The following is a 12,300-nucleotide window of genomic DNA, read 5'->3' as shown; positions in this document are numbered from 1 at the left end:
AAATTAAAATGCATATTAGAATAGAAATAAATCACACATTAAAAAATCACCACAGACACCCACCACTTACCTTTCAGGTTCATGTCTCTCAACATCATTGGGTATGTGGTAATATATGCGTGATGACCGAGCCCTGGCCCAGCAATCAAAGAGCCTCAATCCTCACCACTAACACCAGGGAGGTCGTCTCATAGAAGAGAAAAGGATAACTAATACACACAGTAAAGTACAATTTCCCTTAAGTGCACACAGAGATCACAGTCAGTCAGGGGCTGGTTGTTCCCTTGCTCACCAGTCTTCAATAAGACTCCACACTGGCACAACTATAGGGTCCAGGTCTCAGCCTAGCTGGGCAAGCTAAAACCTCCAGTACCCCCTCTGTCCAACCAGTGCTTCATGTCCCTGCCAAGTATCTGACACAGCACACACACACTTTGAGATAAGTATTTATACAACTTCACAGACACTCCTGGTAAAAGCTTAGAATTTATGCCTTCATTGACACGGATTCTCCAGCTGTGCCCCTTTACCCAGACTATATAGTAGTAATTACTGCCACCACCCAACTAATAATATCAGCTACTAAAAGGCCCTTAAAATGGTGTCCAATTATTACTGTGCAATATTATTATCCATTGGTAGTATGACTAACAGTCAAGGCTTATTTTAGAGTGGCCTCTTACAATAACCTCTATAAATATGCAATGTACTCTAGAGCTTATCTCTACACAAACTAGCCACAGGTAGAATGTTTTAAAAATATTTAATAATAAATAATTAAAACACAAGACAAAATTACTACACCACAGAGAGATCTAAGAGTTCAGAGATCACACAGAAACTTAAAATAATACAGTAGGACAGGTCCAATTTCAAAGAAAAATACCTAATTAATCTTTACTAGCTTTAACTATTCCTACAAGAAATCACAGTGCTAAAACTTACATGTGAGCATAAGGCAGAGTGCTGATAAGTTGGATGTCAAGATCAAAATGCTCCCTGTCTCTTGTGAGAAATAGTATTTAAACATTACTAACAACCATGTCTCTAAGGCCCTCCCAAATTACATCATTTTTGACACTTAGGTTTTCCCAGTATTCATATTGCATCATCTTAACACCTGGTCAGAAACTTACAACAATGCAAGGCATTTCACATGTATATGCTAGCAGAAACCAGAGCAATAAAGCACCTTCCACATCTAAATTCTGGTCATAAATTTTAGCCTTAAAACAATGGGCATGAAACCTTCATCCAGCCACATTGGAGCTGAATTCTAACATGAAAGGATCACAACATGCTTCACTGGGCCAGTAGAGTATAATGTTGTCACATATTTTGCAGTTCCACATTTCACAGTATTCTTTACACTCAAGAAACATGCCTGTATTTTATACTTATTATCAAGAAAACATGCCTGTATTTTACATTTACAAATGCCAGAATTATATATCAAATTCTATTTGACTAGGATGGCAGCCTTCACCCATCTCTCCCCATATCGTCACATCTCTTCCCACCCGGGGAACTCAAGCAAGTTTTTCAAATGCCCCTTGAGAAACATTGCTTGAGAGTGTCAGGTCTAGCTGGGTGTACCTCACCCCATTCTCTGTCTTGAGAACCCATCGGCATTGGCATTGCTACTCCCACTGCGGTGCTGCACTGACATATCATATGCTTGCAACCCCAGGCTCCATCTTAGCAACTTGGCATTTTGCTGACTGGCTCTGTTTAACCATGTTAGAGGGTTGTGATCTGTCATCACAGTGAATTTTCTTCCATACAGATAAAGCTGAAGGTTTTGTAGTGCCCACACTATGGCTAGACATTCCTTTTCTACCACTGCATAGCATTCCTCCCTGGGTTGGAGCCTATGACTGAGATAAACCACTGGGTGTTCTTCTCCCTCTGAAGAAACCTGGCTAAGTACAGCCCCCACACCATAGTTTAAAGCATCCACCTGCGCAACAAATTCTTTGCTATAGTCTAGACTGGCTAACACAGGGGGTCCTCCCAAAGCTTCCTTAAGCTTATGAAATGCCTGCTCACATGCTGGGGTCCACACTACCTTATTTGGCCTGTTCTTCCTTGTCAGGTCTGTGAGGGGAGCAGCTATGGTACTATAATCGGAAACAACTTTTCTGTAGTACCCTGCTGTCCCTAAGAATGCCCTCACCTGTTTTTTAGTAACAGGTGCAGGCCATGCCTGATAGCTTCCACTTTGGCAGGTTCTGGCCTTATCATACCACTCCCCACTCTATGTCCTAGATAGGAGACCTCTGCCATACCCACCTGACATTTGCTCGGCTTAATGGTCAACCCTGCCTTCTGAAGTCTGCCCAGCACCTCCCTGACATGCTGAAGGTGCTCTTGCCAGGAATGGCTGTAGATAGCAATATCATCCATGTAAGCAAGAGCAAACCCTCCTGCTCCTGCTAAGATAAGATCTACTAGCCTCTAAAAAGTTGCAGGGGCATTCTTCATCCCAAAGGACATCTTTGTGAACTCATACAAGCCAAAAGGAGTCACAAAGGCTGACTTCTCTCTAGCACTGGGAGTCAGGGGCACCTGCCAGTAACCCTTGGTAAGATCAATGGATGTAAGATAGTAAGATACTTAGCCCCACCCAGCTGCTCTAGGGCCTCATCTGTCCTAGGCATGGGGTAAGCATCTGCCTCTGTGTGACTATTTAGTTTCCTGTAATCCACTCAGAACCTGTTGCTGCCATCTGTCTTTGGCACCAACACCACTGGTGAGGCCCAGGGACTGTTGGACTCTTGAATCACCCCTAATTCCAACATCTCCTGTACCTCCTCCCTCAGAGTCTGTTTAACTCTCTCAGGCACCCTATAAGGGGCCTGCCTGATAGGCCTTTGGGGTCCTGTATCCACCTGGTGCTGTACCAGGTGGGTGCTCCCTGGTTTCCTAGTGAACATGCCCCTAAACTCCTGCAACACTGCTCAGATTTCTCAAACCTGGGTAGGAAAATAAAGGAAATAGGCAAGCCAAAAAACTCCAGTAAAGAGGTTAACGTATATTTATTAATAACGTTTTCGCTCCTAGAAACCCAAGAGCTTCTTCAGACATTTAAAAAAAGGCGCCAATGACTTTTATATGCAAAAAATACATGATGTCATTTCCTGTACAAAAATAAAACATTTTTTCTTTTTCCATTTTTAAAAAAGTATGTAATAAAAGGATATGTATATATATATATCTCATATGTATAAAAGTATTTTGTTTCCCATGTTAGTTAAATATATGGTCCAACCCTTAAAAAATAGGGAAAGCCATATTTTTATTTTTATATTTTAATTTGACATGGTACTTTAATAACATATTACACAAGACAGTGCCCAATACTCAGTTCCGTAACACGTACACTAAAGTGGTTCTTTATACCCTTAGTCCAGTAGATTTAACCGGCATACAAGACCCTTGAAAGGAGATGCCATATGAGGCCTCTTATTCTGTAAAAAGTTGTCACAAACGTTTAAATACATCCAAAATTACTCATTTTTCCAATATTAGATAAAAGGTGGTATCAATTCCTCAGATAGCTTTTATATTTTAAAATAATAGATATATTACATAAATCATTTAAACCAGGTGGGGAGAAGGCATTCAATAGCAACTGCCATTCTAATTCTTTTAGTTCAAGGAGTAGCGGTTGGGGGCCCCCTCTAACCCCTACTTTTACACCATCGATCCCCATGAAAGAAAAACTATGTCCTATATTATCTAGAACATGTTTAGAAAGAGCATTGTCCGTTTTTTTATTTTTTATTGCATAATTATGTTGGTACACACGGTCCCGTAGTCTACGGTCCGTTTTTCCAACATAAAATGCCGGACAACAATTGCACAAAGCAATGTAAATAATGGACCTAGAATCACAGAGGAACTTTTGTTTGATGTAAAATTTCTCACCCCTAACCGTGAATGAATTCCCTGTTCTTAAGAGCCTACACCAATTGCAGAACCCACACTGAAATGTCCCAATCTGTCTAGACACTTCACAGGATGTATTTTCATTCTGCAATAGTTCCTTCAGGTTCTTACCTCTTTTAAATATGAACCCAGGGAAGTCACCTAAAATGTCAAAAAGGTGACTGTTGTTTGCAATAAACTCCCAGTTTTTCTTAACTATACTACATATGTTGTAGATGTGTTTATTGTAGGTTAAAATAAACCTGTTTTTGAAATCCACCCTTGTGGGGCTAAACCCATGAACACCAAAAGGACGTTCAATCGGAGGGGGATTTTCTACATCTTCCCCCAAGTCCACCACAAGCACCGTAGGATTTTGGAGGGTACTCTTTATGGCACCCTGTAAGAGAGGTTGATAAAACCCTGTGTTTCTTTTAAATGAAACTTCATCAATTAGATTGTCCAAGAAATCGATAGGGTACCCCCGATTTAGGAACATATTCCTAAGGGTGCTACACTCTTCTTCAAAGTCAGTAAGAGTACTACACATGCGTGTCGCTCTCACTAATTGACCTTTGAAGATGGATTTCTTCTGGTTCAAGGGGTGGTTACTGGAGAAATGAAGGAAAGCATTACAATAAGTGCTTTTCCTAAATATCTTAGAACAAAAACAGTTGTTGTATAAATCTTTAACCAATTTCACATCCAAATATTCAACTTCACTCGATGAAAAATTATGGGTGAATGTCAAAAACGAACATGACTCATTCATGTAATTCACCAAATTTATAGCCATATCAGAGTTCCCATCCAGGAGGACAAATGCATCATCTAAGAACCTAGTGTAGAATATAGAAGCCTCCTTAAAGGGAGGATATTCAAAGAGAAAGTTCTTTTCCCAATATGCTACCACTAGGTTCGCCACACTTCCCCCACATGGTGATCCCATAGCTATACCCCTTTTCTGGATATAATGCTCGTTGTTAAAAATGAAAAAGTTAGATGACAAGATGATATCAAGTAGGGTAGTGACCACATATATCTCATCTCTTGGGGCTTTCATATCAATAAGCATAAGTTCCACCCACTCTACAGCTTCAAGATGTGGAATAGAGGTGTACAAATCAACCACATCAATGGTGAGGAAGCTGTAGGAGGGACAGAACGGGATGGTGTTAATAGCATTTAGGAAAGCCCATGAATCTCTACAGATTTGAGGAATGTTATTGAGGTATTTACGTAAAATGTGGTCAACTACTTTAGCACTAGGATGGGTAATACAACATCTCCCATCTACTAGTGCACGCATGGGGGGATCCTCTAAGTTTTTATGTATCTTAGGGATCCCAAACATGATGGGAACTCTGGGGAAGGCTATATTGATGTATTCAAACGTGTCAATATCTATCTTCCCTTCAATGAATAAGTCTCTCAGATAACCTTTTATTTTATTATATTGGCTTGTAGTCTCATTTACTGAAGACTTTTCATAAGCTGGGGTATCCAGAATTTTTTGCATTCTTGATACATAATCGGCCTTCTCTAAAATGACCAACCCGCCCCCTTTGTCTGGCTTAATAACTCTAATTGGTGAATTACACAAATTTTTCAAGCAACTTCTTTGTTCAGAAGAGATGTTACTATTAGCATCAAACCATTTTATTTTTTTAAACAAATGTCTCAGGTCCAATTCACAGGCATACTCAAATGTCTGCAAGGTAGGGTGGAGGGGGGGATTGAACACACTTAACAACTTGAAAGGTGGTTTTTCTTTACATATTCCACCATTAAACAATACTTTGAGGTTTATACCTCGTACAAAACATTTGACCTGGGTAGGAGATAGCTGCTGGGACATTGCTATCCCTTCCACCAAGGTGTCCACCTGAGCCTCACTGAGAAGATCAGTCACAAGATCTCTCTCGGACTCCTCCTGCAATCGACTGCAAATGCTCAGCACAAGGGCCTCCCTATCATGGTAAGGTTTCATCATGTTAACATGGTACAGTTTGTGCCCCTGCCATCTGCCTAGCACTTCCACCATGTAGTTAACATCACTTACCTTTCTTACCACCTTATAGGGTCCCTCCCGAGCTGCTTGCAGCTTGTTGTGTCTGACAGGAATGAGAATGATTACCTGCTGCCCCACAGCATACTCTCTAGCTCGAGCATTCCTGTCATACCACACCTTTTTCTGTTGTTGGGCTTCTGCCAGGTTCTCCTGGGCCAGGCCAATGAGTTCCCTGAGCCTTGTCCTGAGGTTCAGGACATATGCCACAACAGACTCCTTGTGAGACTCACACTCACCTTCCCACTCATCTCAAATTAAATCTAGAGGTCCCCTCACCCTATGCCCATACAGCAACTCAAAGGGTGAAAACATGTGGATTCCTGGGGAACCTCTCTGTAAGCAAACAACAGATGGGGTAAATATTTGTCCCACTCCCTCTTAAACTGATCTGCAAATACCCGTAGCATAGACTTGATTGTAGAGTTTAACCTCTCAACAAGACCATTAGTCTGGGGATGGTAGGGGGTGGTCTTCATGTGTTTCACCCCATAGGGCTTCCACAGACAAGCCAGCAGGTCTGACATAAAATTGGGACCTTTGTCTGACAGTATTTTGTTTGGGAAACCTACCCTGCTGAAAATTTCTAGCAACGCATTTGCCACCTTCTTGGCCTTAATGGAGGACAAAGCCACTGCCTCAGGGTATTGTGTAGCATAATCTACAGTCATTAGGATATACTTTTTCCCTGTGAAAGTTGGGGTACTCAGAGGACCCACAATATCCATAGTTACCCTCTGAAATGGCTCTTCAATCACAGGCAAAGGCATTAAAGGAGCTCTCACCTTGTCTCCTGCCTTGCCTACCTTTTGGCACTAATCACAGGTCCTGCAGTACCCTGTTATATCTCTGGAAATTCCAGGCCAATAGAAGTTTTGCATAATGCATCTCTTTGTACGTTTTATGCCCATATGACCTGCAAACGGAATATCATGGGCTATGGCTAGAAGCACCAGACGGTAAGCTCTAGGCACTACCAACTGCTGTACTCTCTCACCTTCTAGCCCTCCCTCAGGGGTCCACTCTCGTTCTAGTATACAGATACCCCTTCCCTTGAGAATCAGGTGCCTCCCTAGCTACCTGCCTCAGGCCTTGCAATGTAGGGTCTGAGAGTTGAGCCTGTCTCAAGTGTCTCCTTGTAACCCTTCCCAGCTCCCCTTCCACAGGAAGACTGGCATCCTCTGACAGCGGTGCCTCACTGTCAGCCTGGGTACTACTACTCACCTCTACCTTTGCAGTCACTCTGTCCAAAGGAATATTAGTACCCACAAGCAGCTGTGGCACACATTCAGTCTCTTTGCTACAATGTAGCTCACTCCCTGAAGTAACCACCTCAGCAGTCCTGGCTACAAGTATGCAGCCTGTCTGGGTCCCACCCAGGCTACCAGACCCACATGCTTGTCTCCTAGCCTCACTGCATGTAACTGCATATGTACATAGTACTGCCTCATCCAAATCCTGCCCTCTCAGGACATCTGCAGGACGGTAGTTCCATACCCCTGTTGTCTCAAGACAACCCACTGTTGGCATTTTGTCTTTCCCACTTACTGGCTCCCTCACCTTTGTTTCCCCACCTTGCCTCCATGGACATCTGTATGCCACATGGCCCAACTGGTTGCATTCAAAACATTTAACCCTAGCTCCTGGATGTGTACGTGGACTAGTGGCTTCCCCTGCTACTGGCGGATTCTGTTGGGGCAGTCTGTGTTGCCCACCATGGGATCCTTTAGTCCCATGAGCAGTACTGGGGGTCCCTTTCCTGTGCAGGGCTGCCCTGCTTGCTAGGTATAGGTCTCTCTTCTTCCACAACTCCTCTGAAGTAGCACACTGTCTATCAGCTAACCAGATCCTCATGTCCTCAGGCAAAGTGCTAAGGGCTTGTTCCCTTACCAAAAGGTCTGTCACCCCTTCAAAAGTGGTGACCTGATATCCACTCACCCACCTATGAAAATAAGTGCTCAGTTCAACAACATATTCTCATACATTTTCATCTGCCTTGCGTCTATGCTCATGAAACTTTTTCCTATACATTTCAGGTGTTAGCTTAAAACATTACAAGTGTCTTTTTACAACAGTATAATCAAAACAGTCAGTGTCATGCATTTTTGATAAAGAAGTTACAGCTTTACCATGGAGTAAGGGGGTCAGGAAACGTAACCAGAGCCCTTGGTCAACTTCATACTGTTTACATACCCGCTCAAACATATGAATGAAGCTATCAAAATTATCCCCCGGTAGTGTCTGTGAAGTTGTATAAATACTTATCTCAAAGTGTGTGTGTGTTGTGTCAGCTACTTGGCAGGGACACGAAGCACTGGTTGGACAGAGAGGGTACTGGAGGTTTTAGCTTGCCCAGCTATGCTGAGACCTGGACCCTATAGCTGTGCCAGTAGGGAGTCTTATTGGGGACCTGGTGAGCAAGGGAACAACCAGCCCCAGACTGACTGTGATCTCTGTGTGCACTTAAGGGAAATTGTACTTTACTGTGTGCATTAGTTATCCTTTTCTCTTCTATGAGACAACCTCCCTGGTGTTAGTGGTGAGGATTGAGGTTCCTTGATTGCTGGGCCAGGGCTCGGTCGTCATAAGTGTTTGTCAGTGGTGGGATCTACTTCATATACTAATTGGCTTGTAGTGGTGTGGGTAGAGCAAATTCCTCTAGCTTATTTACAGTGATCTCTAAAAGTGGTTTGTACTCTCAAACAGCCATGCAGTGTATACTCAGAGTTCAGACCACAATTGTTTTATTTCTTTTGTTAGCTTAGTGTTAGTCAGGGTGAGCAGGCAGCATGTCAGTAGAAGAGTATGGAAAGCTGACAAGGAGCCAGCTGGCAGAGATGTGCTAGGTTAGGGGACTGGTGCATGGAAACCTGACTAAAGCAGACCTCATTGCAGCCTTGGTTACAGCTGCATCAGAAAACAGCAGCCTGGAGGACAATCAGACTGACAGTGGAGATACAATATCCTCAGAGAATGGACAGTTCAACCTTTCTGCAGTGGACTTAAAAATCCAGCTGGAGCTAAAGAGACTTGAGTTGGAGGCCAGGCGTATGGAGCTAGAAGCAGCCAAGAAAATGAGGAGTCTACAAGCTGAGGAAAATGAACGGCAGAGGAGGCATGACAGGGAAATGCTGACTCTTCACCAGAGTCATGGAGGTAATGGGGAAGGGAGTAAATGGACCCCAGAAGCACAAAAGGTCAGTAAATTTCTTCCACAGTTTAAAGAGGGGGATTTGACACAGATTCTCCAGCTGTGTCCCTTTACCCAGACTATATGGTAGTAATTACTGCCACCACCCAACTAATAATATCAGCTACTAAAAGGCCCTTAAAAGGGTGTACAGTTATTACTGTGCAATATTATTATCCAATGGTAGTATGACTAACAGTCAAGGCTTATTTTTGAGTGGCCTATTACAATAACCTCTATAAATATGCAATGTACTCTAGAGCTTATCTCTACATAAACCAGCCACAGGTAGAAGGTTTTAAAAATATTTAATAATAAATAATTAAAACACAAGACAAAACTACTACACCACAGAGATATCTAAGAGTTCAGAGATCACACAGAAACTTAAAATAATACAGTAGGACAGGTCCGATTTCAAAGAAAAATACCTAATTAATCTTTACTAGCTTTAACTATTCCTACAAGAAATCACAGTGCTAAAACTTACATGTGAGCATAAGGCAGAGTGCTGATAAGTTGGATATCAAAATCAAAATGCTCCCTGTCTCGTGTGAGAAATAGTATTTAAACATTGCTAACAAACATGTCTCTAAGGCCCTCCCAAATTACATCATTTTTGACACTTAGGTTTTCCCAGTATTAATATTGCATCATCTTAACACCTGGTCAGAAACTTACAACAATTCAAGGCATTTCACATGTGTATGCTAGCAGAAACCAAGCAATAAAGCACCTTCCACATCTAAATTCTGGTCATAAACTTTAGCCTTAAAACAATGGGCATGAAACCTTCATCCAGCCGTAATGGAGCCAAATTCTAACATGAAAGGGTCAAAACATGCTTTGCTGGGCCAGTACAGTGCAATGTTGTCACATATTTTGCAGTTTCACATTTCAGAACATTCTTTATACTCAAGAAACATGCCTGTATTTTACATTTATTATCAAGAAAATATGCCTGTATTTTACATTTATTTACAAATGCCAGAATTATATATCAAATTCTTTTTGACTAGGCTGGCAGCCTTTGCCCATCTCTCCCCAATCATCACAATATGTATCATGCCCCCCCCCCCCCGTTTGTGTCTTATTTCATTTCTTCGCCATTGCCAATAAATGATTACAATGTAGATATTCTTATGGTGCAATAAGCATACCACAGCAAAGCCAACTTAAAAATTATGCTGAGAAGAAATACTTCTTGCATATATGTGTCTTTCAGTTCTTGGAGTTGCCACCAAAATGATTATACTTGTGAATATTTTCAAAGCAGTATTTACTTGGAAAGCAGTATATATGTTTGTGAAGCAGTGTGTCACTGATCTGTAAGTGTCCTCATCTAAACTCATTCATCTGCCAGAACGTAATTGAATTGTTGTGTGATGTTAGCACTCACTTGTAAACTAGACTGTGCAATATTACACAGCAGTTTGACCAAAGGTCCTTTAAATAACTGGTCTGAAAATGTCATACCAAAATTCCACATGGCTAAAAGGTTTGACCCTGCAATCAACTAGTTAAATGAGCAGAAGAACAATTCTGAATTAAAATACACATCAAAACATATAATTCTCATGAATGGGGTTGGGGGATGGTATAATGGTTATGGTGTTTACCTCACAGACACAATGTACTGGGTTTCATTCTCACCACCGAAAGGGAAATGGGATAAGCTTAAAATGGCCCACAAGGGCAGCTAGTCCACTATTTACCTATGAACCTTCCTATAAACTATGAAGTATAAAATCCAAACTGTTAAAATAATACAGATGGGCATTTTTAAGTACGATAACACAGTTATGGATGTGATTGTTTCAGATATTGTCCACACGCAAGGATTGTAAGGCACTCGCCCTTCAGGCTCATGCCTCACAACACCCCAGGCATGTGCTAATATCTGTACCATGTGAACACACGTTGTGCCCTATCACATACATATCATTTGTGGTGATCTGAATTTCCATTGAATAAGCAGAGAGTTTCATGGGGATTCTTAGAAGGTTTTATAACAGCCTTAAACATACCTCAACCCCTTAGGGAAAGAATTCTGGACAAAGCTGAAACTAATGGAGGAATAAAGGCCCAGAATTTTGGACAGATTTTAATTAGTCCTTTTAGAGTAACAGATTTTGCATTAACATACATTTTCTGAAGGATATAAAATCTGAAACTTCAATCATCATTGATTTGCCAGAAAACCACAAATTTTGTAAGGAACAGATTAAAATATGAGGCAAAAATTTGGGCATTCTACAAAATTCTTTACAGTTGAGATGTGTAGGCTTAAATACAGAACAGATTATAAGGCATCCAGCTAGGGTGGACTCATTACTGGACATTGTATTACTAAAGTCAGACAAGTGGAATTATGCTTGCTACAATTTTTCACTATTACTTAGTGACATAATTTCTGCACAGAATTACATTTGAATCCTAAGAGCATGGTTACTGCTTTAACAAGTGAAACATTATGGAACAAAGTAACTAAACGTAAATGGAAGAACTGGGATTTTCTATTTCACTACATCTTAAAGATGTACTTCATTGTTTAATCTCTCTTTAATTGAAATGTATAGTACATTAAAAATACTAAAGTCAATTTTATTACATCTTAGTGAACATTTTATTCCAAAATATGAAATACTTATAGAATGACATGCAAAACATTGAATAGATAAGCAGATGTACACCATTATAAATAGGAAGAGCAAATGCTTTAAATGTAGAAGTAAAAGGGAATAATAGGGGTAGACAAAAATATTAAATAAGCAGGTTAGGAATGTATTTAAACAAAATGCAATAAGTTATGGTAAGGAGCTACCAGTACTGCTAAGATGGTCCAGAGTGGGGAATAGAAAATAAATTACGCTAATAAATTATGCAAGTCAGCAACTCTGTATAATGGAATCTTTGGATGAATTTGGTCCATTCTTCCATGTTAAGGAAGGTTCAACTACAGGAGAAGACAAATGAGATAGTATGGCTGGGCTGGAAAGTTATTTCCAGGAGAAATGTATTACCATGCATTATGCCTCCTATTTATTGAAAACTTCAATAAGAATAAAGACAGTGGTACTAAGAGCATTACAAATATGGAATTAAGGACATG

The sequence above is a fragment of the Protopterus annectens genome, chromosome 13.part0 (assembly GCF_019279795.1).
Source record: "Protopterus annectens isolate FY-2018-M chromosome 13.part0, PAN1.0, whole genome shotgun sequence".
In the NCBI taxonomy this organism is placed as follows: Eukaryota; Metazoa; Chordata; order Ceratodontiformes; family Protopteridae; genus Protopterus; species Protopterus annectens.
This window is presented reverse-complemented; position numbering follows the sequence as displayed.